We start from the raw sequence: 27,591 nt of genomic DNA on the forward strand, positions 1-27,591 counted from the left end.
ATGGAAATATCATCACCAGATAATGAGAACTCTAGAAGGTTGTCTCTTCAAAACCCTGAGAACGGGGTGCCTGGGGTGGCTCAGTTGGTTGAGCGTCTGCCTTCGGGTCAGGTCATGACCCTGGGGTCCTGGGATCGAGTCCCATGTCGGGCTCCCTGCTCAGCAGGAAGCCTGCTTCTCTCTCTCTGCCCCTCCCCCCTGCTTGTGCTCTCGCTCTTTCTCTCTCACTCTCTCTCAAATAAATAAATAAAAAATCTTTAAAAAATAAAAACAACAACAAACAAACCCTGAGAACGACTGTGATCTCCCCACACCCAGAGGAGCCCATCTTTCATCGATGTCCATTGTCGCTCAATGAGGAGGACTGGCTCGGCTGGGAAGCCAAGTTCACAGACTGGCATGGCTGAAATTCCAGGCCCACTACAACCTCCACATCCCAGCTCTTGCTGCCTGCACTAGATCCTTCCAAACCCTGTGGTTCTCCGGTTCACTGCAAACATTTTTACCCACAACATAAACACTGCACAAGGTTTTGAGTTCAGAACCAGGAAGAATTTGGGCACGGTACCATCAGAGCAAACCCAACAGGAGAAACATCCGTTTCCTCAGTGCCTGCAAGGATGGATGGTCCATGTACACAGACCACCCAGCGTCTGAAGCCCAGCCTCCCTCCCACTGACCTTCACACCCTCATAAAGGGCGCCAGCTTGTGTCAGACCCACAAAATGGGTCTTCTTGACACAGAAAGATCATCTGAGACCTGTGGTGAGTGGAGTTTGATTTCTACTAGTGCTTCTGAGATGCGAGCCTCTCCAAACCCCCCTTCCAGCCTCACCACCCCAAATCTCTAAGACAAATACGGGGTGTGGTTTGGGTTGAATATCTGGGTGTAAAGCTTTGGTGCTCTGTCCTGGGAGCCTAGCCTCCGGTGAGCAGGCCCAAAAGCCATTGTTGAATATGCTGAAAAGGCGGGTGGGAAGTAAGCCCCTCTCTGGGCTGCTGAGCCCCTTTCTCTTGCAAGCCCTCCTTTGTCAGGGCTACAAGGAAACAGAGGGAATCAGTCAGTATGACCTGGGACCAGTTACTTAACTACCAGAGCCTCAGTTTCCCCATTCATAAGATGAGGGAACAACTCTTGGGATAGTCCCCTGGTAATTTAGAGAGCAGAATGTCACGCACATTGATTGAGCATCCAAGACATCGTCCCCCCGGTCTAGCCTTCCTTGTCACACATGAGCAAGCTCAGGGTTGTGCAGGTCCAACATAGGACACTGTGGGACATCTGGGATGACAGCAGATGGAATCTGGAGCTTTGCCCAAGAACAATAGGAATATGAATTCTGATTGGGAGGGGAGATGGGGCCTCCGTAGGGCAGCAGACTCTACCTCAGGCCTCTGTGAAACAAGCGCCCTACCCGAATATATGCACACATACACAGCCTGTGAGTCAGGGCCAAGGGTTCTACCCTGCAGGCTCAGAAAGTGCCCAGGACATTGGCTCTTGGCAGAGGTGCAGGCCTGGGAGTGGTCACTAGAGGGCTCAGGAGGGCACCGAGGTAGCTGCCCCAGGGAGGTCACAGGAGAGGGACAGCCTGAGAACCAGGATGGGGCTGGGGATTGGGGGTGGGGGAGAGAGAGAGAAAGAGAGAGTATCAAGGGGAGGGAGACCACGGCTGCGCTATGGGAGAGTAGGATGGCTTACTATAAAGCTTCCCCATTACCTCCTCAGGACCCAGAAAGGCCCAGAGAAATCCAGAGCCCCAGGCTTCCCACAACACTGCAGCAGAGAACACTGCATACCCCAAATGCCTGAACCCCCTAGTTTCCTATCTCCCCTCCACCACCAAGTGCATTTCCCTGGTCTGTCTATGAAATGATCTACAGGATCTACAGGAGACTGCTACTGGGAGAGGCGACCAGCTACTGGGTTAGGTAGAAAGAGCACTTGTTCTGGGTTCACTGGGGCCTGGGTTCAAATCCTTCCTGCACCTCACTTCTATGTAGTTGTGGGATGTTAGGTAAGTTTCTTCACCTCCCTGAGGTCTTTCCCTCCTGTGTAACCCAGGAGCTAGAGCCCTCCAGGAAGACTTAATTGAGACTGGCCCACGGTAGGTTCCCACACATAGTGGTTGTTATTTGAGAATACAAAGCAGATCCCACCACAGTTAATCCCTGGGGCTGGAGGCATTCATCCACCCCTAGGGCTGGCTGTACTGTTGTCCGTGGGCTCTTTTCTGCCCGGCTCCCTGTTTCCCGCTATCAGAGCCCCTGGATGAGGCCGCAGCACCAAACCAAACTGCCAGCAGAAGTCTAAGTCACAGTCAGGGAGGTTGCCCCAGACAGGTGACCAGGGCAGGACAGGGCAGGCGACAGTCACAGGCATGCCCCCATTCCTATCCCCTCAGGCTCGGGCCCATGCAAAGCCATTCTCCCAGGCCCTGCCCTCTCCAGGAGAGGAGTTTGAAGTGGAAACTGCTTCTGACATTTAGCTCAGTGTGACAATCTCAGAGCAATCCTCTCTCTCAGCAGGACCAGGCTGTGAAGTGTAATTAAAGCCATGGGTTAATTACGAGTGGCAGCCATCTTGCCAAGAGGAACACCTCACCACTGCTCCTCCTGCTTCCAGAGCCATCCTCCCAGAGGTCCAGGATGCAGGAGCCACACCAGCTCTCCACATCCTCTCCCTCTTCCACCCCTCCACCTCAGCCCTGAAGATCTCCAGCCAAGTCATGCCAGAGTTGCCTTCAACTAGCTGTTTTAATTTCTCTTGCAGTTCATACTTGGGAAGTGGTCCCTGTAGTCCAACTTAAATCCATCCTTCTACAGATTGACAGGGGGAATGGGGAGAACTGACAGTGATGTGAGTTAGGGCTTCACGGAAGGTGCCCTGAGAAGTGTCCTTAGAGAAGGGCAGGGCCTTGCGTCCCACCCCACAACCATGAAGAGGAGATGGAGTGAGGATCCTACAGGATCCAGCCAGGGATGGGGGCAATGTGGTGAATGAAGGGGGATGGGGAATGGAAAAGGATGTCTGTCGGATGGAGGAGAGTGCGAGCTGGGAGGTAGCAGGTCCCTCTGGGCTGGAGGCTTGGATTGGCTTAATAGTTATCCAATAGCGCCATATCTTAGTCCCCCCATCTGTAAAATGGGGGTAATAAAGTCATACCTACTCTTAGGGCTTTTGTGAGCTAAAATACAGAAAATAGCTTTTTAAATGGCCTGGCACAACTTAAGCTCTCAGTAATCTCTGAGAAATCCTCTTAACACCCGCATCCTCTTCCACAAATTGCTCAGAATCCTAGGGCTTCTTCCCTCCCCTTTCTCTCAGACTAACTCCTTCTTCTCCATTCCCATGGCCTCATGGCAGTCGAAGCCCTCACCCCGATGTTGGACCCAGTCTGTGGCCTCACCTCCTCCCCAGCCTCCCCACAGGCCTCCCTCTGCCCCCTCACATCCACCTCCAGCTCCCCAGTCCACTCTGCAGAAGGGCAGGTGTGCTTGGTACCCTTAGTCCCCAGGTACTTTTCCAGACATCCTGCTTTACTAAAAGGAGCTCATTTAATTCGGTCCCCACAATCGCCCTCAGAAGCAGGTATTATGGCCACCTTACATATGAGGAAACTGAGCCTCAGAGAGGAGAAATCATCTGCACAAAGTCACTCTACCAGTAAATGGTAGAGGCAGAATTCAAGCCCTACTGTGGGGATCCCGCCAACCTTCCACATGAGACTCCTCAGCAAAGTGTCTGAGGCCTTCCACGTCCGGCCGCCCTCCCCTGCCCCAGTCCAGCCCGGTGCTTGCCCAGCTCCTGACGCACCCGTCTCACCTTCACTTATGTCTTACCCTCAAGGAGTCAAAGAGAAGGAGAGACTACAGGATGGGAGAGGAATTGGGGAAAGAGAAACGCTGGAAGGGGAAAGGAGGCTGCAGGGAACTAATCTGGTGTCCGCAGGTCTGGGGACTCCTCTGGTGGGCCTTCAGCTCTTCCTCCAGCTTCGCTTCTGTCTTCCCCATCAGGGCGTAGGACTCCACGGAAAGGAAAGAGTGAGGGGAGCCCCGGGTGCAGGAGGCCCGAGCTGGAGGCTGGGGCACAGACTGTAAAAACTTTAGGTGCTCCACCTGCGTTGGAGTCAGTTGGCCCAGCTGCACAGCCGGGGTACACGCAGATGGGGCTGAGAGAGGCTGTGGGGATCTCGCAGGAAGCCTGACAGGATCCTGGCAAGCACGAGAGGCGCTGGGAGGCCTCAGGCAGGCTACACAGCCCTCACTTCCAGAAAGGGGTCTGGGGTGGTTTTTGCAAACGACACAGAGGGAACTCAATGTGCTACCTGAGAAAAATTCCTGCAAAGACTATAAATGACGGGTGATGGGCCCTTGGGAAAGGCGGCTGAGATCACGGGCAGGCAGTGTGCGTTCAGTAATAAAGTCCTGTCAGCCAAAGCTCATCTTCTCTTTTGACAGGGTCACCAGGCTGGTAGAGGAGGGAAATGGGGTTTGCCGGGAGACTTGATCTTGAAACCATCTGACAATCTCATCATGAAATGGTTGCATATACGCTAGAGAAAGGAAGCTAAACGGTGGCAACATTAGTAGGACATGGAGCTGGCTGCACCGTCATGCCCATGGGTTCTTGCCAATGGATCAAGTCCCCTTGGACAGAAGCATCCAGGTGCATGCAGGGCTCTGAATTATCCCACTGCTTTCGAGATCCTAGCAGTTCCTTGCGTCAATAGACGGGAAGCATCTGAAGGTGCTAGCTACTAGCAGATATATTGGCTGTCAGAGACAGAATCTGAAAATTTTTTTAAGATTTTATTTTTTAGCAATCTCTACACCCAACGCGGGGCTCAAACTCATGACCCTCAGATCGAGAGTTGCGTGTTCCACCAACTGAGCCAGCCAGACACCCCCGGAACCTGAAAGATTTTAATCAGCTAGACAGATGGACCGAACTTAGACAAGATAAAATGAATGAGGAGAAATACAGAGTCCCAAACATAAGACCAAAAAGGCGACACCACGGTTATGGGTTGAACTGTGTCCCTCTAAAACCCACACGTTCAAGTTTCAATCCCCAGGACCTCAGAAAATGACCTTATTTGGAAATAGGGTCGTTGCTGATGTAATTAGTTAAGATGAGGTCATACTGGAGTAGGGTGGGCCCCTAAACCAATTTGACTGGTGTCCTTACGAAAGGGGGAATTTGGAGGCAGACAGGTGTAGAGGGAGAACAGCATGCAATGATAAAGGCTAAGATTAGGGGGTGCTTCTATAAACCAAGGACAGCAAGGACTGTCAAGAAACCACCAGAAGCTCGGGGAACATTCTCCCTCATAGCCCTCAGAAGGAACCAACCCTGCCAACGCCTTGGTCTCGAGCTTCTTGTCTCCAAGACTCTGAGACAATACACTTCTGTTGTTGGAGTAACCCAGTTTGTGGTACTTTGTTACGGCAGCCCTAGCAAACTAGTGCAGCACAAAGACACAATTGGGAGATGGGGCCGAGTTACAGATTAGGATAAAGAGAGCTGAGGGGAAGGGTGGGCTGCAAGCTCAGTAAAAGTCAGCAGGGCCGCGCGGCTGCCAAAAATAGCCAGGGCAGAACTGAGGCCAGCATGAACAGAAACTGTGCTACCTGCACGGATGTGAGCGTGCTGGCCAGGCCCCACCTGGAAGGCCAGATTTGGTCCTGGTGACCGCAATTTAAGACAAGTGGGAGGACATTCAGAGTTCTGTGCCCAGGGATGAAGAGACAAGTCAGAGGAGCACTAATGGAAGTGGGGAAGGCAACTGGTCTCCAAAGCTTGAAGAGCTGTGGCATGGAAGTGACTGTGTTCTCCCAGAACAGCCATATGGGAAGAGACGGAGCCCACAGGGAGAGACACAGACTTCGCAGGAATGTAAGAACTTTCTATGAGACGTTGTTGACCGAAAATGGAATGGGTACCTTGTGGGTAAGAAGGACTGAAGATCCTACCCGCTGACTGCTCAGGAGGGACTTATAGAGGTGACCTTGGCACCTTCCAGCTCCAAGAAGGACCCACTCACGTTCCCTAGCCTGGCTGACACCAGCAACTCAGGCTCCTTACTCATGTAAAGTTAGAGGCTACTGAGGGCTGTTTGGGCCCTCATCGATGGCTTTGGCGGGTCAAATTGCATGCTAGACCCATACCCCTCAGAAGATCAGGTTTGGCAAGACACAGGCCACTGGAAGGATGAACCTGTTCATGATCACAAGGATGGGGTCCTGAATAGGGATGGGAAGGCAAATGGCCCTGGCTCTCCATTGTCCAGGGAGGGAGGAAACTGGCAGCCCCAGAGTTAACGAACTCCTACCCTGAGGGAGTGCCCTGCTGGTGGGGGCTGAGGGGATACAAAGGAGGCTTCACCCAGGCCTCCCTTTGAGCAACTCCTATGCTAATAAGACCCTTCCCAGGACAACGACACTAACAGTGAGCATAATCTATCTACAAGAGCTACACTACTTCACTTAATCCTCCCTCATTTTACAGTACAACAAGGAGGCTCAGAGAGGGAAAGGAACTCCTATAAAACCCACGAACAAAAACCAGTTGGGCTGGGTTTGAACTCAAGTCTGTCTCATCCCGAAGCCCACATTCCTCCCAAGTTTCCACACTACTTCCCCAGTAAAGTGTTACGGTAAGTGCCACAAGCACCCAGCAACAGAAAGAAGAGCCTCTGTGGTCTAAAGTAGTGTCTCAAACTTCAGCAAGCATCACAATGGCCTGTGGTACTTGTTAAAGGGCAGGTTGCTGGGCGCCAGCCTGAGAATCACTGAGTCAGTAAGTCTGGGGTTCAGCCCAAGAACTCTTGCATTCCTAACAGGTGCCAGGAGGTGCTGATGCTGCTGGTCAGGAACGTCACTTTGAGAACAACTGCTCTGGAGCAATCAGGAAAGGGAGCAGGTGTCCTCCAGACTCAGAGCCACACAGAGATAGAGGTTCACTGCCAGGTCAATCATCTGTCTCCAGTACGGGAGTCCCCCAACAGCATCCTGGGCAGCAAGACTGACAGCTGGTGCTGCTTCACCACAACCCACCTGGTTGGGGAGATGCTCATTCTGAAAAAAATCCATCTTCTTGTACTTTCCATTCTGGAGCCTTCCGGTTCTCCCGGGCAGATGAGCTGAGTTCTCTACTATAGGAAGTCCTGCCTCTTTGGCAGTCAGCCACCATGCCCCCCAGGGCTTTCTCCCTTCTCTTAAGTGGATGAGTTCCCTTCACCAGACCTTCTGTGGCTGCATTTCCCAAACCCCTCCTGTTGCTGGCTGCCCTCCACAGAGCACACTGGAGTTGGTCTGGGTCCCCTCTAAAATCCATGTCCAGAGATGAAGACATAATGACCGGAGAGAACCCAATCTGGTCCCTGCACTTCTCTTCATGCCATTGAAGATGGTATTGTTTTTTGTTTGTTTGTTTGTTTGTTTTAAAAGCACAAGTAAGGCTTTCTTTTTTTTTTTAAAGATTTTATTTATTTATTTGAGAGAGAAAGAACGAGAGACAGAGAGCAGGAGAGGGAGGAGGGTCAGAGGGAGGAGAAGCAGACTCCCCGCCGAGCAGGGAGCCCCATGCGGGACTCGATCCCGGGACTCCAGGATCATGACCCGAGCCGAAGGCAGACGCTTAACCATCTGAGCCACCCAGGCGCCCCGAAGATGGTATTGTTTTGAGCAAGCCCATCACCCTGCCGGTTCCTATAAAGCCTGTGCACAATTAAACCCCTCAGATCTTTTCCTCAGGATCTGCAGCCAAATCAAGTCTGCTCCCACCCCCATCCCCCTCATGAACTTGAGCAATTAATTTGTGCAGTCTAAATGTGACTTTCCATCTGCCCCTGTTAAATTTCATCTTGTTGGTTTAAACCCAGCATTCCAGTCTGTTGAGATCATTTTGAATGTTTATTCTGTCTTTTATAGGAGCTGCCCATCACAGCCTTGTCATCAACAAATTTGATAAGCTCACTTACTCCAGTGTCACCTAACTCATGGATAAAAATGCAAAGCTTCATTTTTCAAATCTCACCTGCCATAAACCATCTTCCCTTTTGGAATCCCTAATCATAAGATCAGACTTCCTAAAACCAGACTTCCTAGATTCTAGGGAAGGTCTGTGGACACGTCATTTCTTTCCCTGGCTGTTATTAACACATGGCTGATGTGGTGTCTTTCATCCAAGCACCGTCACATCACCACCAAGCTCTTGGTTAGAACCAAATCAGAAGGATAGTTTTGGTTGCTATTTCTCTATCTGTTGGGCAATGGCGATGTTAAAGAGGCAAGAATACAAAAATGTATCCACGCCTCCACTTTATTTATTTATTTTTTTAAAGATTTTATTTATTTATTTGACAGAGAGAGAGATAGCGAGAGCAGGAACACAAGCAGGGGGAGTGGGAGAGCGAGAAGCAGGCTTCCTGCCGAGCAGGGAGCCCGATATGGGACTCGATCCCAGGACCCTGGAATCATGACCTGAGCCGAAGGCAGACGCTTAACGACTGAGCCACCCAGGCGCCCCCACGCCTCCACTTTAAACAGTATTTGACATCCAACAGAAGTCAGACAGCCTATCCCCCAATCATTACTATAGCATGCCTCCCTGACAGCTTTATAAGCCATACTGGGCAAGGAGCATCCAAATTCTTCTGCCTGGGTGGGGAAGCTGCAATAGGGATGGGTATGTCAAACTTGGACCTGCTAAGCTGCAAGGCATGCTGGGATCTTAGCAGCTGGTCAGTGAGGAAGGAAGAAATGTTTTCTGGCACAGGGTACCTGAAGGAAGGGGCGAGGACAGAATCAAGGAAGTGAAAAGGAAAAGGGCGTCTTAAGGAATAGCCACTCTCCTGCCACTCCAACGAGAGAACTGCTCTTCTGCTGGAGAAAGGCACAGTCTTATGTCCACAGGATGCTGACAGAGCATCTGTGAACAACGTATTGATACCATAAGCCAAGGATGGAACAAAGTGTACATACATATACAGACATTCAAAGCATACAAAATATACATAGTTAAGAGGCTAGGCTCTGAAATCAGACAATCTGGTTTAAATCCCAGCTCTGCTACATTTTAACTGGGTGACCTTGGGCAAATTATTTTCTCTCTCAAGGTTTCAGTTTCTTGGTGTGGAATACACGCACATAAGGCCCATGAGTATTAAAGAGAGAATGGGTATACAAAGTTTAACAGACTGCCTGGTGCATAGTAACAGCTCAATAAATAATAGCTGTTATTATGGAACAATAGCATGAAGGCTCGGAATGCTGATAGTTCCTGGGCTGGAGATGTGAAGAGGAAAAAGCCAAGCAGATGAAAGAAGAAACTAAAGAAGCGGGGGGGGGGGGGGGGGGGGAGCAGCGGTGTTTAGGAGCAGGAGAGACTTGGAGCTCACCTGGAGGGGGGAAGCAGTAATTTGTGGAACAGACCTGGAGGTGGAGCTGAGGCACTAGGCTAGGACAAGGATTCTGACCTTCAGGTCAAGTGGGGTGAAGCAGCCAGCTTAAAGCCTCAGAGGAGTTCAATGAAAAGTTTGTTTTTTCAGCTCTGAATATGAAAAATTTTTATTGTGATTGGAAGTCAGTCAAAAATTGTCTAGGGGGTTCCTGTTAAAAAAAAAAAGCATAAATATTCCACGTCTAGAAATCTGTTCTGAGGAAATAATCATTACTAGGCGCAAAGATTTACATACAAAGATGTTCACTGCAGCATTATTTATAATAGTAAAAAAAAAATGGTTTACAACCTAGATGTCCAACCCACGAGGATTCATTAAATGTATTATGGCACAACCATTAGATGGATGGAATGTGGGCGGCTATTAGAAAGCCCATTTGATGAAACAAGACGAAACCAGAGAGGGAGACAAACCATAAGAGACTCTTAATTTCAGGAAACAAACTGAGGGTTGCTGGAGTGGAGGGGGGTGGGAAGGATGGGGTGGCTGGGTGATGGACATTGGGGAGGGTAAGTACTATGGTGAGCGCTGTGAATTGTGTCAGACTGATGAATCACAGACCTGTACCCCTGAAACAAATAATACATTATATGTTAATAAAAAAATTTAAAAAAAAAGGAAGCCCATTTGAGAAGAATACTTCAGACATGGGAAAATTATCACAATATGTTATTAAATGGAAAAGGCTGTTTACAAAGCAACACAGAGAGTACAATCGCAATTTTGTTACATATCTAGAAGGAAATAAGCAGCAATGTTGAAGGAATACCCATTACTTTTTATAAATGCTTTTTAAGAAGAAATGACCACAAAGAAGTTACACTAGAAGGGTGCTCCCACAATCAGCTTATAATAGAAAGTCATTAAATTCAGAACACAGGAACACAAACAGTAGCTATGATCTGAATGCCAGGAGCTGTAGCTGGTAACTACTAGAAAGGACCTGGCTCTTTTGAAGGGCTGAGGGCAAAGAGATTCTGCATGCCATTGGCGTGAGGCCAGGGGGAGCCTAGGAAAGAAGATTTAGGTCAGTGGCTCTCAACCATGGCTACATATTAGAAGCTCAAAAAAAAAAAAAAATCAGTTGCTCAGGCTTCATCTTCAGGGACTCTGACTTAATTAAGGTCTAGGATGGGGCTGGTCATCTATAGGTTTTCAAAGCTCTCCAGGTGATTCTAATAGAAATCATGACTTAGAGTTGAGCTGGGCCAGGCTACTGTTACCTGAATACAGAGGTCATTGGAGCCTTGCTCTCCAGACTGGGCCCTGTATGTCCAGGGAGACTCACTCTGCAAGCTAGAGAGATGCTGAAAGGGGGAGCAGATGGCCCCGAGGTACCTGGTCTAGGCAGGAAAATGCCCCTCAGCCTGGAGGGGCAGTCACAGAAGTGCTCCTTGGAGCTGGGCCGCTTGGGAGTTTTTGCCCCAAGGATACTGCTCTCCCCGGAGACTCCTAAGGGGGCCCAGGTGACCAGCTGGCTCCATAAATTCCAAGTACAGGTGGCTCTACAAACGGGAGAAAGGAAGAAAACCAGGATCCCAGGACACCTATAGGGACCTGATTCTTCAGAAGCTGGACTTAGTCTAGTGGTATTTTCCTCCTCTGTCCTGCTTTGGGGCAGAAACACACCCTGGTCAACAGAGCGATGTGTAGACCTTAAAGGCAGTCTGTTCTAGGTGGATGAACTCTCTCAGAGGGCTCCTGGTTTCCCCCAGGCGCCTTGAGGGAAGAGGAGCAGAGAGAGAACAAGCTGCTAGAAACAAAAGTTTGTATTAAATGATAAGATCTCCCCCCAGCTTCTCACTACAGGTGTAGAGTTACCCCAGGCACCAAAAGAAGGGAAAGAACAGGCTTGGATCGGGTGCTTTACACACTGGATCCATCCATCCCTGAATAATTAAGAGCCAACTGCAAGCTCTTTTGTACTCCTTGAAGGGGAGCTCCTGGGGGCCCTTCAGGACAATGACTAGGGCAGTACGGAGGGAGTTAGGGTTCAGGTGGAACAGTGGGGTTAGCAGGTAGGGTTAGATCTAAATTGCTACCCCACCAGCCATTTCCTTGAAATTGTCTCTCTAGGGACAGCCTTACATCAACTCTGGCAGATGAACGGAGCTGCCGATAATCCAAAATGCCAGATGATCAAATGATAAGACAGCTTTGCCATGCACTGCATCTATGTTTATACATGCATGGGTGTGAGTATATTTACACACACACACACACACGCATATACCTAATATGCAGCAGATTTACCTTCCAAATGATGTTTGGCTTAGGCAGAGGCTAAAAGGAGAATGCGCTCTCTGAAGATTCTGGCCGTCAGGTGGCTTACCAGCAGTGGGTCTGGAGGGAACTAGAAACTGGTCTTAGACTAAACACTCTCCACAAGTGAACCACAAAAAAAGAGATTTTCCTGGAAAATCGAGAAGTGACTGTAGTCTCCATTCAAGACTGCTGACCTCAAGGGCCAGAAATTCTCAGGGTTCATCTGACCACCTCATTTTCACAGATGGGGAATCGAGGTCTGGCCGAAGTGCTCAAGGGGGGCAGACTCCCTCATTTCTAACCCAGCCTCCTCCTTTGGGAATTTAAGCCTACCTGCTCCAGTTTGGTCCTCAGGGGACTGACAGAGCAGATGGTCCCCAGCCATCCTCCAGTACCAACACTTCCTTATCACAGAAGAGGCCAGCCAGAGCCGTTCTTGGTTCAAATGCAAAGATATTCTGATAATATCGCCAAGGCTTCAAATTCAAACGAGTTCCGGGTGCAAGACTGATGAAGTCATCCTTGTTAAACTCAGACCAATGAGGGCAGTATCATGGCACAACTCAGCACACACAGCCTTGTCTTGAAAGCTTTCATTTGCTCAGGAACAGGCCAACAGAATCCTTGTCCTCCTGTTTCAGGTCAGAGTGGAGGAGGATGAACGGCCCATCTGCTGGGAAGTGGGCTCAAGGTCAAACTCTCCGGAGCCTGGTCTCCATCCCAGGGGTATTCCTCCTGTTTTCCCCACTGTGCCCAGAAGCAAATTGGATAGGAAATCACCTTCTTCTTCTCCTTCTTCTTCTCCTTCTCCTCCTCCCCCTCCTCCTCCTCCTCCTCCTCCTCCTCCTCCTCCTCCTCCTTCTTCTTCTTCTTCTTTCCTTCCACTTTGAAGCTATCAAGTGTAGTAATTTCTCATTGGTGAGACCCTGACTAATGTCAGGATTAAAGAGTGTATTCTGCAAGGTTTGGTTTCATCTCTTATGCTCACTAAAGCAAAACACTACAGCAGAAGGGAGGGAAAGTGACATGGCAGAGCCACAGAACGTTCAGCACCCTGCTTCCTTTTCAGAACTCTGCTCCCAGCTGGAATTTTTCCCTGCTACTTTCTAGCATTCAAGCCAGTTATAAGCGAAATTTTTTCAAAAAGAAAGTCTTGGGGGAGAATCCTCCATCTAAGACAGAGAACGGCATATGCAAAGATCCCCTTCCAGATTACCCATCATTGAGCCATCTCTTTAGCTAAGGCACATGTTATCAAATGGAAAGTCAGAGAAAGGGAGTTTCACAACACTAGAGCCCTCTGAAATCCAGGTGTTACAGCTGTTTACAGAAGCTGTAAAAGAAGGGCTCAATTCAGCAATTCAATGAAACTCCATTAGTCAAGCCACCTGCTTTGGCTTCTTTTCATATATTTAAGACCAAGCTAGTTAAGCTTTATCATAGATTTAAGACCAACTTAGTGGTGGCTAAACTCAAATGCAAAGATACGAATGTGAAGGAAACTCATTCATTGGAGGTACCTAGTTCCAACACACACACACATACACACACACACACGTCAATGAAGACAATAATGATCTAGGCGACTGGATGAGGCAAAGGATGGTCCCAGGACCCAGTGGGGTTCAGACCCTGAAGAATTAAAAAACCAACACTCCCTCCCAACAGTTCTCATCCCCAGATCTTCAAGTACCTGGCTTTGCCTCTGTGTACGACAGATACAAGGTAGGTAATCAGCCCCACTCGATGAGTGAGAAATCTGAGGAACTGAGGGAAGATCTGAGGGGGTGGCATCCTAGCCCTGTCAGCCCTCCCCACAAACCCTGGACTCCAAGTCCTTTGGACAACTCCACATTAGCTGTCAGATCCCCAAACGAACTCAGAGGGAAAGAAAAAAAAAAAAACCCTCACAGTAAATTCCATCACAGAAGTTGAGGCAATGCTAGTAATCATGTTCTCCTAGTCATACCAATTTACCTCCATTCAGATCAGAGATATGTCTTGTTTACCATCATATCCATAGCTTCTAGCACAGTGCCTGGCATACAGTAGGTGCTTAGTAAATGGTGAACATGTGAGTTTACTGCCACTGTTGGTCTCATCTACCTTGCACCTAGGCAATATCAAAGCTAACACTTGAGGATCTCAGGGAACATCTGGCAGCTGGAGGCATGGGGCTCAGCCCAGTGTCATTTAAGGCTTACCTGGTAGCATGCACTTCTAATCAGATAACTGTCCTTTGCCCTCTGTGCCCATTCTATCACCTCAGTGCTTACTGAAAGTAGTAAACTGGTTGATTATACGGTAGTGATCTGAATTGCTACCTTGTTGAATTTCCCCAAAGGATATAGGACGGTTACCAAGATTACGAACAAGAGTTTCATGATCAATGTTCAAAATAATTGCACCCAACAGCATCTTCCTCCTCTACCTACCAATCTTCAGCCTTGCCAGGCTAATCCTCCATAAATGTCTGCCATCCCTCTCTTCCTTGCTGAGACTCCTCTTCCCCTTTTAAGACCCACACTCAGGGCTCAGGACTTTCTGGATATTCCTTGGGATCCCTGAACATCTTATGTGAGCGTCTAGACTTTTCTTATCTAACCCCTGAATAAGGTCCTACTACTTTAGGGGAAGCAAAAAGTCATGGTTGGATTTTCTTCCTCTTTTTTTTTTTTTTTAAGATTTATTTATTTATTTATTTGACAGAGAGAGAGAGAGCGAGAGCAGGAACACAAGCAGGGGGAGTGGGAGAGCAAGAAGCAGGCTTCCTGCCGAGGAGGGAGCCTGATGCGGGACTCGATCCCAGGACCCTGGGACCATGACCTGAGCCGAAGGCAGACACTTAACGACTGAGCCACCCAGGCGCCCTCTTCCTCTTTTGTAAAGAACAAAGCTGGCTTACACTCACTGGGTTTCTGGGGTGCTGGGGAGGGAGAGGAAAGAGACCTGAGTTCCAGTTCTGGCTCTGCATCTGGAATCTTGTATCAGAGGATGTGAAATCCTCAGATTTATATAAGACAGATGACACCCTGACCTCAAGGAATTCATCATCTAGAGAAGTCATCATAGAAGAATCCTAATGGGCCCTGAGGATGAGAGCGAGCTGGGAGTCTAGCAGATCAGAGGTAGGACTAGGCTGTGGGGTGTTCCAACCAATCCCCAAGGTACTGGGAGACATGATAACACATACACACAAAGAGATAATGCTTCTTAGGATCTTAATTCCTTGATCTATAAATATAGGGGATGAGGCTGCTCAAGGGCAGCACATTGGTTTTGTTTAGGCCATTTTATTTGGGCCATTTGACTTTGAGCATACAGTTGTCCAGCCATTCTAACTGCCTGATCAGCACATTGTTACCTGCCTGCCCTCTGTAGGCATCGCAGTTTGTGACCCCCCACCCCCACCCCTCGGCCATGGACAATCTCCAAGCCCACTTCCAGGTTCAAGCCTCAATAAGAAGTAACAGAAGGGCTTTCAAACAAGCCAGGAAGGGTACACCAAGACAGAAAAGCTTCTGCAAAAAAAAAAAAAGAAAAGCTTCTGTGATTGCACCAGTCCTGAATGGGAGGTCAATCCACAGAGCCAGGGTGGATCTCTTAGCCTCTCTGTCTTCCTGGTCCGGCTCTAGAAGTGGAAAGGGAGCCCCTTCCTGACCTTCTCTTCTCTTCTCCCACCCTCCTGATACAGACAGCTGGTGGGGAGGGAGGCAGAGTCAACAAGCCCAGCTCTGAGCCCCACCTGAGTCATGGAGCTTTCTTCAAACAATCCTGTCCTAAGCCCTAGGTCACTATGTGGTACCAACTCCTTGCTGTTCTGTACTGCCTGTGAGTTTCCCCATTCACATTCTCCCTCCCCAAACAAATACACAAATGTCTTCTTTGGATCAAACTGGTGAATTTAGGAGCCTCTCTGGGCATGAGCTCAGCCCTGTACCTCTTTGTATCTATGGCTACCTCGCCTGGTGTACTGCACGCAGTTGGTACTTAAAAAGTGTTTGATGTCCAAGTGATGATAATGCTGGAGGAGAAAGGCTCTGGCACTTAATCCCTGGAAACAGAAAAGGGATGGAAGATCTGCCACCCCCTCCTACACTGGTGCTGGTAGTTGTTGACCCCCCCCCCCACACACACTTTTCCTAACCTAGCACAGGGAGAGGCAGCCCTTCCTGCTGAGCAGGTCTCCCAAAACAATCCTGTCTTCTGGGTGACCAAGTGGCAAACTCCCTCTCTCTTTGATATTTTCTCCTCCTTCCTCCTCTGTTGGGAGTCTACATTGGGGCAGGATACTGGCGGTTTTTCCCAATATGCTTCTTAATCTGTCCCCCTTTTCCTAGTTGTGAGGTCCAGTTCTCAGGCTCAAGATCTCCCCTGGCCCTTCCTCAAGGTCACCTATCCAGACTCAGAAAAGGTGAGAGGTCACTTTTAAATGTCAACAAGAAATGTGGTGTGGGGGGAGGTAAGTGATGGTAAAGAATAGGCTAAAAGATGAGAGAAAGTGGGGGTGGGGAGGACGTAGAGGCGGGCATGGAGGGCGCTTGGGAGAGGCGCCTCTGCCTTCAGAGCAGAATGAGGCCCAAGTGGGAGGCTGGGTAGAACGGGAAGCGGGGAGCCTGAGAAATGTGGAAGGAGACTGGAATTGCTAGGGGCTGAAGGAAAAAGATGAGAGTTGGAGGCAGAAAAGGTAAGATCGTGGTGGGGTCTAGACACAGGCAAGCTTCCAAGCCTCCAAGCCCAGTTGCGTTTGCTCGGGAACAGGGCCGGTTAGGAGTGCATCCCGAGGGTGGGCTGCCCTTCCCAGCTCAGGCTGCTCTCATCCCCACCGCGGGAAGCCTGGAGGGGGTCGCAGGGGTGGGGGCAGACACCGGCGGCTACCAGTCCCCATCCAACTCGGGGCCCACTCCAGCTAGGAGCGGCGGGGCGGGCGGGATGACCCGAGGACTGGGCACCGGGGAATGGGGAGGAGGCAAGAACGGCGCTTCAGGTGGCTCCTCCTCGTCGTTTAAAGTTTGCGGCAGGCAAAGGAGCCGGCTCTGCCCCCCCCCAGTGCCGCTGGCTCGAGGCTCCGCTCGGCCGGGTCGCCTCAGCCTCGCCTTCTTCCTCAGCGCGTCCTACCGCCACTTCCCTCTCGGCTCCCGCCCCGCGCGGGTCCCGGATCCCCTCTCCTGTCTCCATCCCTCCCTGTGCCTGTGCCCGAGCGCCCCCCGCTCCCTCCCTCCGCGCTGGATCTCCCGCACGACGTGAGCAGAAAGTGAATGAGCAGCCCCAACCACAAAGACAAATTACCATGAGAAAAATAAATCAGGAAATCGCCGTTCGCGTCCCCCTTTCCCGCCGCCGCACCCCTCTCCACTGGCCGAGGCGGGAGCGCGGGGCTCCCCGGCCGCTGCGTCTGGGGCCTGGCAGGGTAGAGTTTGGGCTCCGCGGGGCCCTGCCAGGGCAGGGGGTCTGAGAAGAATCCGGGTGGGGACCCCGCAGGCGGCGGCGGAGCGGGGACGCCCGCGAGCTTGAGATTTCACACTCCGAGCGGGCCACGCGTTCCCACGCGCCCCGCCGCCCGCACTCTCCTTCCACCCGGTTTCCTCGTCGGCCCTCCGGGAGCCTCCATCTCAGCGCCAGTCTCCTCTGCCCGGCGCTCTCTCAGCCTTTCATTCGTCCGTCCCCTCCTCCAGGCCCGGGCCGCGGGTCCCCATCAGGGCTGCAGCCCAGACGCACTGGCCGCGGCCCCGCGAGGGCCCCGCGCAGCGGGGACCCGGAGCAGGCGGGCGGCGGGAAAGCGGCCGCGCGGAGGGCGAGGAAGCACAGGGACCCCCGTTCTCCTCCCGCCCGCAGCCTCCCCCACCTGGTTCCAACTTGCTGGCGCCTCGGGGCCCCTACCCCTCTGGCCACCCGAGTTGCTTAAGTTTGCAACTTGCAGCCCCAGCCCGCGTAGGGGAAACGCCCGGGGCTCCGGGGACTCACCTCCGGGCTGCGGGCACAGGTGCCCGGCTCTCGGTGGCTCCCGGCTCCCGGTGGCACGAAGCGGCGGAGGCGAACCAGGAAGGCTGGCGGCCGGTCTGGGAATGGGGCGGCAGCGCTGGAACGGCCCCGGCTCTGGGCTCGGCGCTCCCGTGCAGTCCCGACCCGGGCCCGCGCCCGCTGCGCTCGGGCTCCTCCAGCAGCCGCTGGACGCGCGGCCGACCCGCCCGGCTCCGCGGAGCTGGGCTCTGGCAGCGGTCCCCACGCTCCAACTAGCTCCCGACCCGGAGTGCGGGTGAGAGCGGGAAGGAGGAGACTGAGGGAGCCGAAGGGGGGCGGAGGAGGGGGAGGCGCGGGGGGGGGAGGAGTTGGGAGCGAGGGGAGAGAGGGAGGGAGCGGGAGCGAAAAGGAGGAGGGGGTTGGCGAGGACCTGCCGCGGCCGGCGCTTCACCGGCCAGCCCCGAGGCGCGCGGAGGAGCGCGAGGGGGCGCCCTGCATCTCAACGTCCCCGGGCTCGGCCCGACTCCCGCCCCTGGCCTGCCAAGTGCGTGTCACACGGTGGGTGGACACGGACACGAGTCCCGCTCCGCAGCCGGTGTTCGAACGGCGAGACCCAGGTCCCTCTGAGCACTTGCTACCTTTTGCCACATCCTGCCTTATTGTCCTCGGTGACCCCCATCTCTAACCTGACTTCCTCCAGGGGTCAGCTCACCCGAACCCACCCCAACCCTTGGCGTCTGAGGAAAGTCTCCCCCACCTACCTTCGCCACCCCCGGCTCCCCAATTCCCCAGCCCTATTAGCTAGAGACGATCTTCCTGCCTGTGGTTTGAAAGAGGGGGAAAGAATCTCGTACAAAACGGGAAATCTGGAATAAACTGCAGTAGAAGGGAGTGAGGCGAGGCTGTTGGGCGGGACTGGAAAGCCGGAACTGGCTGGATCGGGGTTAACTTTACACTCTGCACAACCTTGAGTGAACTTCTCCAAGCCTCAGTTTCCTCAACTGTAAACTAGGGTTGGCGACACCTACCCTACGGAGCGATTGCAACAGTAGGGGCTGCAGGAATATTGAGAGGGCATCCAGGAGATTAGCGATCCCGGGAGGCAAAGGAGTGCTCTCGGTTGAGAGCGAAGGTTTACCGCGATCACACACAGCAAGGCTGATTGTTTACAAGTTTAAGTATCCAGTGTTTCTGACGGCGAGAAAGCAGGAGGGAGAGACGGGGCGGGGGGAGGGGGGCTTCAAACCCTATCTGCCCGGGCTGCGCGAGGGATGGGAAGGGAGCCCTCTGCTGAACAAAAAAAGGTATTTTAAAAATTCTTTAAAGGTGACCTAAGAAAACGGAAGAATGAAGGATAAAGACAAAAGACCTGAAAAATTAAACCCCGAGAAGTGTAATTTTAAGAGATAACCAAAGAGAACTGTCAAATAAAACTGGATAAGTCGGAAGAAGGAAAACATTAAAAGATTTTCTAGAATATGCCAGAAATGGAAGAATTACAGTGAATCATTTTATATAACAAAATTCTGGGTAAAGGAAATCCCAGATAAAGCAGAGGAATGGGGACAATAAGAGCCCCAGAGAGGCACTTCCCTACACACACACACACGCACACGCACACGCACACACACGCACACACACACCCCTGAACGGAGATGAGACGCAGTTTGGCCAGGATGATGGGAAAGAAAGAAAGAATCCAAGAAGGGAGTTTATGGGACGCTGTAAAAAGGGAAACAGTGCACAGTCTCAGAAATAAAGACTTTCTAGGGCAACAAAAATGCCAGAACTCATAAAGTGCAGAATGGAGAGGAACTTGCAAATGTAAGACACACTCTGGACAAGAGGAGAGAGATGCAGAGAAGAGGAAAAAAGGAAGAAAAGGTGTGTGTCAGAGCATACCAGTCTGGTAGCCCATCCATTTAATTAGGGGTAGAAATCAAGTTGAAAGAGGAAATGCAGGGCATTGAATCCAAGCCTATTATTTTATAGGTAAGGACAATGAGATCTAGAGAAGGAAAGCAGTTCTTCCAGAGTTCCAGGCTGGGGTGGGGGCAGGTCTCCCAACCCTCTGAGACACTTCCACTGCTGTGAGAACTGCTTGCCCCACACCCACCTCCCCATTCTCATTCCATACAGAACCATGAAACTGTTTTTGTCATTGCGAAAATATAAATGTGTGCAATATATAGACACCTTTTAATGAATACAGAAACAGGGAAATACTCCCTATATTGCAGGGAAAAGGGGTGAGCAGGAGAGTTGCCCATTTGTCTGTTGGGAGAGTAGACAAAATGCCTTCTGAGTGGTTCTGTGGCAGCATCTCTCTCGAAAGGTAATAAAAATCATCTCCATCCTTCACCGTATTCTCTCACCCTCCCTGTCTTTCTCCACCATGTTCTGATTGCTTTATCTTTCTGCCTTTCCCACCATCACTTCATGCCACTTCTTGGCTCTCCTTCTCCACGTTATGAATGAGTGAATGAATGACAGGGGACTTGGTGCAGTAAGAGAAGAAGGGAGACTGGGGACACAGGCCAGAGACTCTTTCTTTCTAGGGGAAGCAGGAGCCAAGAAGGGGAGACACCAAGGAGACAGAGACAGAGGAGCAGAGCTGCTTGGGAGGCTGGGCTAATTAATCCTAATTGTATCCTACAGTGTTGTATTGATTAACAGTGATTACTCAAGAGCCCTCAATAAAGAGAGCTTCAGAAGTCTAAACCTCAAGAAGGGACAGTTGCTTTTCTAGGCTGGCTCACCACATGCATCAGGCATCTCCTGAGTTGGGCAAATCCAACCTAGTCAGGATCTCTGACTCATTTACTGGGAACAAAACCTGGAGCATTGACCCCATCACCATAGTGTCACCACCACCTTCTGTCACCTTCCTTAAAACTTGGCAATAACCTGTACAGTAATTACTTCTATTAGAAGCAATCCTCTACCTCCTGGAACAGTGTTAATTAAGTAGAATGCAAATACAGTAATTAATACAGAGTTATCCAAAACAAACATGCTAAAGAGCAGTCAACATAGGTGGTGGAAAGGAGTTCTTAGAATTCACACTTGACCTAGAAATTCCAAACTTCCCCTGAACTACGTTGCCAATAGGTTAAGAAGTAAGTCCAAATTTTCTGCTCGAGGATGACAAACCTGAGCACAACACTGCCTCCTGCCTCCCATCTGAGGGCATTTTTTTCTGGGAGATTTAGGTCCCTCTGAAAAAACGAGAGAGCAGCCTCTCCCAGGAAGGCGTGTAGAGGTGTGTGTACGCATGTGTACATGCCTGTGCATGGTCCAGGCACAAACACAAATCTGGCCTGTGGCAAGAGGCAAACAAACAACAGCCACACATCTGTTGATAGACAAGAGAGAATTGAAAAGAAGGCACCCATCGCTTAGAATGTCTGAAGAGTTTCCCGGTCCCCGAATCACCGGCTTATTGTGCCCAGCGAGAGAAAAGAAGAAAGAAAATCCCCAGCTCACCAGTCATTGTCAGTTTGTGAACCAAGAGCACACTTAGGTCAGAGGAACTGAAGTGTCACTAAATGGCAGCTTTGGCATTGTCCTGAGCTAAAGTGAGAGAAAAGACCTTCCTTCCTTCCTTCTTTCCTTCCTTCCTTCCTCTCCAAACATTCAAGCACCATGCACTAAGGCTGCGGGGAGAGGTCATAGGAAGAAGAGAAAGCCTGAGCCTCACTGGCAGGCGGAAGAGGCAGACATAATCACAGCAAATCTGAGGACTGCCTCAGGGCCAGAGCACCACAGGCTCACGGACGGCCACTGACCAGCTCCACTCGGCAGGGCAAGGAGGTCTTCACGGCAAAGGGCCCTTCTAGCTGGGAATGGAGACAGGGCTGGAATTTGCCAGACAGAGAAGCCGGAGGACGCAGAGTATTCCAGGCAGAGGAAATAGCATGTATGAAAGCACCAGGCGATATAATTAGATTTCTGTTTTGGAAGAATTACTTGGCCCTGGTTAACAGATTCAGAGAGCTGAAGCAGTAAATGTGAGCAGGTGCGTGGAGTGTTGGAAAGAGCACTGCACCAGCAGCTAGGGCTTCTCAGTTGTAGGACCCGCTCAGCCGCTGATGAGCTGAGTGTCCTTGGACAGGCCTCTTAACCTCTCTGACCTCAGCTCCTTGAGGGTAACAGGGGTAAGTGAGGGGGGTGTCAACTGGTGTCTAAGATCCCCTTTGCACACACTTTCTGTAATTCTAACTCTTCTGGCAGACGCTCCTAACAATTATGTTCTTTACCATATTTATACATTTGGCCCTTCCCGTGTGTATAGCACTTTCAGCTTACAGGTGTATTTTCCCTTCCATATCTGCTGACCTTCACACTCCTGTGTCAGCCCCACTGACACTCCAGACGCTCTTGTCCAGCTCCATGGTGGTAAACGCCACCTCTGTGCTGATGACATCCAAGTTTGCATCCGAGGCTTGGACCTTTCTCTTGAGTTCCAGATGTAGAGACCCAACTATCTGCTGCTCTCCTCCACGTGAACATCTAATAGGCACCTCGAACTTAATATTCCCAAAACCTAACTTCCAATTTTCTTTCCCAAAGCCAGCTCGTCCTCCCAACTTCTCTAATCCGGTAAATAAAAACTCTGTTCTTTGAGTTCCTCAAGGACAAAATCCTGAGGTCATCCCACACCCACATCCAAGCCATCATAAATCCCATGGTCTTGACCTTTGAAATGTTTTTAGAAACAAACTACTTCTCACACCCTCATCCACTAGCACCTCAATTCAAACCACTGTCTTCTCTCACCTGGAGTTTTGCTCTGCCTGCTTTCACCTTTGCACCTACAGTCTCTTCTCGACATAGAAGCCATTCTAAGTCAGATGCTGTCAGTCCTCTGCTCAAACACTTTCCATGGCTCCCCAGCTTGCCAGAGGAAATGTCTCATCCTTAACAAGCCCACAAGGACTTGCTGACGCCATCTCCTACCACTCTCCCCTCCTTCACTGCTCTTCAGTCTCACCAGCCCCTCCACTGTTTCCCAAACACCTAAGGCTGCCACCTCAGGGCCTTTGCACTTGATGTTCTCTCTGCCTGGAAAGCTCTTTCGTCAGATGTCCACCTGGGTCAGCCCCTCACTTCCTTCAGTCTGCTCTCAAATATCAGTTCATTAGAGATACACTGCTATCCTTTCAAAAATAACAAACCCCTTTCACTCTCTATCATCACTCAACACTATACTTACCTATTCATCATCTGTCTTCCCTGACCAGAATATGAATTCCATTGAGAGTGGAGACATTGCCTGCTTTGTTCATCACTATCATCCCGACCCACAGAATGGTGCTTGGTAAAGAGAAGTACACAATGACAACTTAATGACTGAATTATTATTTTCCCCATTTTACGGATGGGGAACTGAGGCACAATAGCACAATTGGTCATTTTCAGAGTGGAGATCTGAACTTAGGTTTTCCCATGTCAAACTGTGCTCTCCAATTGATTATTAACATCTATATTTGCACTTAAAAACTTTTTAATAGAAAATGCATATTAGTGGGGAAAATATACTAATTGTATTCCACCCAGTTAACCACATGGGTCTACTGACCTACACAGTCAAGATAGAGTAGAGTTAGCTCTGAAAACCCAGAACGTCTAAAGCAGCACTAATCCCACGTGTGCATACTCATCCTGGCATCATTTTGTTTCTTGTGTTACAGTTCTGGTTTTTCTTCTCAATTCCTGAAAAAATAAATCCCCTTCCAAGCCTTCACATATTTATCCTCACACATTATCTCTGGCAACATGTATAAGTGAGTGTGTGCGTGCATGCTGTGCATGCCCCCCCACCACACACACACACACCATTTTCATGTCTCCTAGATCAGGGGTGTGGTGAGAGAGAAGGAAGGCTCACTGTGTAGCTTGCCCTGGCACTAACACCCAAGAGTAATCACATGTCTCTCTCCAGGCACTCAAGAGTGCCTCTCTACCTTCCTCTTTCCTGCTCTCCCAGCAAATACTGTCAGATCTGGGCTGCAGATGGGTCAGGAGGAAGTGAGGTATGGGAGGGGTGTGAAGATCAGAAGGAAGGACCGAGGCACGGCTGGCCCAACAGATGACACCAGGCTTCCTGGTAGATGAGCTACAAAGGGACAAGTCACGTACTCAACTCAAAGCCAGCAGGCAGAAGTCACTGTCAAGACATTTGGATTCAAGGAAGAATACAAAGTGTGGTCACTCTTCTTAAAGACATTTGAAAACATGAGATCTGTGTCTGTGATTTTCTCCCCAAGACCAGGGTGAAGCCAGAGAGGTCCCAAATTGATCGGGACAGGATGGATGTTGGCCAAGGAAACATAAGTCAGTGTCCCCAGAAGGGGGATCTGAATCCTGTTAAGAAGGGGATCCCAAGTTATAACCAAGAAGAGGCCCAGGTCTGGCCCTGAGATGACTTAAGCAGGGCCAGACCTCTGGACAGGAGACAAGGAGGAATCGGAAGGAAAACCTGCTGCCTGAGTGGGGGTGGAAAACCACTAACCTGGTTGAGAGGTTATAGAAAGATTCTTTTGCCCTGACCAGAACGTCTCTCCTCTGGTGTTCAGTGACCTCGGAAATCCTCCTGCTGGGGGAACAATAGGTTGGCATAATTGCCTTATCTAGACAAGTAACCCGTAAGTTAACAGCACTTTTGCAGGGGTGGAGATAAACAGTAATTCCTTTCATATTATCTACTGAGCACACCACTGTACTGGACCACACAAGGCCCCCAGAGCCCTAGCCCGAGGAGAAGAATCATTCCATACATTGTTACTCATTGACTCTAGGAAGGATATAGTAGGGGGTGATGCCCGAATGGACTGTGAGCAGGGCCAGTTTGGAGAGGCCTTGGATGCCATGGAAGGGGGTTGGATTTAATCCTACAGGCCAGGTGAGGAGCATCATCTGAGGTTTAGCAGGAACCTGATGGGTTGAGATGGGTGGCAGTGGGTGGATGGGATGAGATGGGTGGCAGTGGGTGGATGAGGGAGGGAGGCCAGCTAAGAGACTGTTATGACAGCCCCTGCAACCCGCTGAGACTTTGACTAGGGCAGAGATGACAAAAAGTGTGAAAACCCATGTCTACCTTTGCTGCATGAGGTAGGAAGCTAAGAGATTAGAGTGCAGGATGGAGAACAGAGACAGAAAGGGGTGAAATGAATAAGAGCAGGAATGTGGGTGCCCAGGAAGGCTGGGAGTGGGAGCCAAGTGAATAATAAGGGAAGACCTGATGAAGAGAACTTTTCCACCCCCACCTCACCCCCAGTATAGCTTAGCTTTGGCTCTTCCCTAAGTCTGGGAAATGCAGGGGGTTGGGGTAAGCCCTTAACGCATCCTGGTGACACTGCAGCAGCTCGGATCTCAGACATTGGCTGAGAGGCACCAATTCTCAGGGAGAGGCAGCAAACTCCTTCATTTCAATTAAATAAGAATTCCTCCCCCCCCCGCCCCCCGCTGTTATTTGCTCAGTTCTGCAGCGAGGCTAGAGAAGACAACAGAGGATGAGCAATACTTAGGGGATGATCATGTTATTGGGAATGCGAGGTGTATGCAAGAAGTAAATAGCAGGTAAATGCCAGACTGCAGGCAGTAAACACCAGACAAGCTCAAGAGAGAAGGAGCCCATGGAGCTGTGTCTGGGAAGGCTTCTTGAAGATGGGAATTGCCCTGGACCACACAGAAAATGTAGAAGTGGGCAGACACCGGGGAGGGAAGAAACACACTTAGTGGAGTTCTTTGAGACAGTAAAAACAGTAAATATAAAGGAGAAATAACAATAACCTACTTAGACTTTTTCAAAACTTTTGACCAGGTTCTCTAAGAAAGGCTCTTTTAAAAGTTTAAATCACCCTGTGGCTACAGGAGGGAATGAGGTCTCTTTTCTTAAGATTAGTGAACAACTTAGACTCAGAAAACAAAATTAGGAGCAAATTTTGGTCTCTCCAGATGGTGCACTGTTCAAACTCCCTCCTCAAGTATTGATGCAATGCATGGATAGAAAAAATGTGGTATAGACATACAGTGGAATAGCATTCGGCTTTAAGAAGGAAGGAAATTCTGTCACACACTACAACATGGGTGAACCCTGAGGATATTATGCTAAGTGAAATAAGCCAGACACAGAAGGACGAAGATTGTCTGATTCCAATTATATGAGGTACCTAGAATGGTAGAGCAGAATGGTGGTTGCCAGGGACTGGGGTGATGGGGAAATGGGGAGTTAGTACTTAACGGTATGGAGTTTCAGTTTGGGATGATGAAAGAGTTCTGGAGATGGATGGGGGTGATGGTTGTACAACAGTATGAATGTACTTAATGCCACTCCACTGTGCATTAAAAAATCATGAAGATGGTGAATAATGTCATGTGTATTTTACTACAATTAAAAATGGGGGAAAAACCCCGATATATATATATATAAAATGATCCAGTTTATATTTTAAAAAGGAAATATAGGTCGCCTGGGTGGCTCAGTCGTTAAGCATCTGCCTTCAGCTCAGGTCATGGTCCCAGGGTCCTGGGATCAAGCCCCGCATCGGGCTCCCTGCTCAGCGGGAAGCCTGCTTCTCCCTCTCCCACTCCCCGTGCTTGTGTTCCTGCTCTCGCTATCTCTGTCTCTGTCAAATGAATAAATAAAATATTTTTAAAAAATTAATAAAAAGGAAATATATTTTTTTAAAGATTTTATTTTTATCTTTTTAAAGTTTTATTTACTTAAGCAATCTCTACACCAAATGCGGGGCTCAAACCCACAACCCTGAGATCAAGAGTCATGCACTCCACCTACTGAGCCAGCCAGGAGCCCCTAAAAAGGAACTATTAAAAAAAAAAGTTAGGGGCGCCTGGGTGGCTCAGTTGGTTGGGCGACTGCCTTCAGCTCGGGTCATGATCCCGGGGTCCTGGGATCGAGTCCCGCATCAGGCTCTCTGCTCCTTGGGAGCCTGCTTCTCCCTCTGCCTCTCTCTCTCTGTCTCTCATGAATAAAAAAAAAATTTAAAAAAAAAAGTTAACATGCTAAATTTTATATTACGTATACTTTACCACCAACACCTCCACCACCACAACAAAAGAATCTATGCTGACATTGACCAGATTTAACGTGTGTATACGTGTTCTGGAGGGAGGAAAAGTCACAGGACAGACCTCCACATAGCAGATGACTAAATGTAATCTTCTGGGTATGGTAGAAATAAACTAACAGGCTTTGACAGTAGGAGGCACCAGAGCAATGGTCCTCAATCTGGGACTGAGGATGGAATTGCCTGGGGGAGCTTTTAAAGATAGCTATATCCTGGACCCCAGCCCCTAGAGAGTCTGGCTTTGCCTCCCTGGGGTGCGGCCTGGGCAATTGGTGTTTTTTCAAAGCTCCAGGATGATTCTAATCTACAGCCAGGGTTAACTGCATAGAGCATTCAGGCTGAAAAATCTCAGCCTCTCTGGGTTTGAGCCCAGGCTCTGCCATTTGCCAGTTGTGCAATGATCAATTACTTTTTCTCAATATTTCTTAATACTCTCATTTCTCAATGTTCTTAATATTTTGCTTCTCAGTAGTCTCGTCTTCAGAATTGGGTGATAATAATCCCTACCTCAGAGGGTTGCAGAGAGGATTAAGAAAGATACTGCACATTTAGCACGGGGCCTGGCGCATTTTCAGAGCTCACTAAATGTTAATTATTATTGTTATCAACCGACTTTGTATAAATTGGCAGAAAAGGGGCAGATGAATGTAACATGGCATGTGTAAATATGTTTAAAAATAAACAAATCCAAACTTCGTGACTAACACCTCTGTCAAAAGCCAGGAAAGAGCCTGTGTCTCTGGAAGACATGAATTTAAAAGGCTGCTTTGTTCCAAAGGCCAAGAAAACACACATCAGGCATCCTC

At 49.8% G+C, this 27,591-nt stretch overlaps 1 protein-coding gene across 2 annotated transcripts in view; it reads right to left on the reverse strand.

The window, feature by feature from the left end:
* The window catches only part of SEMA5B (semaphorin 5B), a 118,819-nt gene extending 100,989 nt beyond the window's left edge, over positions 1-17,830 (reverse strand). For both annotated transcript variants that reach the window (XM_064569764.1, XM_064569715.1), the window contains exon 1: positions 17,697-17,830. The gene's annotated coding sequence lies outside the window, so the exon portion shown is untranslated. The remainder of the gene's footprint in view (positions 1-17,696) is intronic.
* Between the last annotated feature and the right edge of the window lie 9,761 nt (positions 17,831-27,591).

The sequence above is a fragment of the Mirounga angustirostris genome, unplaced genomic scaffold (assembly GCF_029215605.1).
Source record: "Mirounga angustirostris isolate CCGP_5_RB_7025 unplaced genomic scaffold, mMirAng1.0.hap1 SCAF_1, whole genome shotgun sequence".
NCBI lineage: Eukaryota > Metazoa > Chordata > Mammalia > Carnivora > Phocidae > Mirounga > Mirounga angustirostris.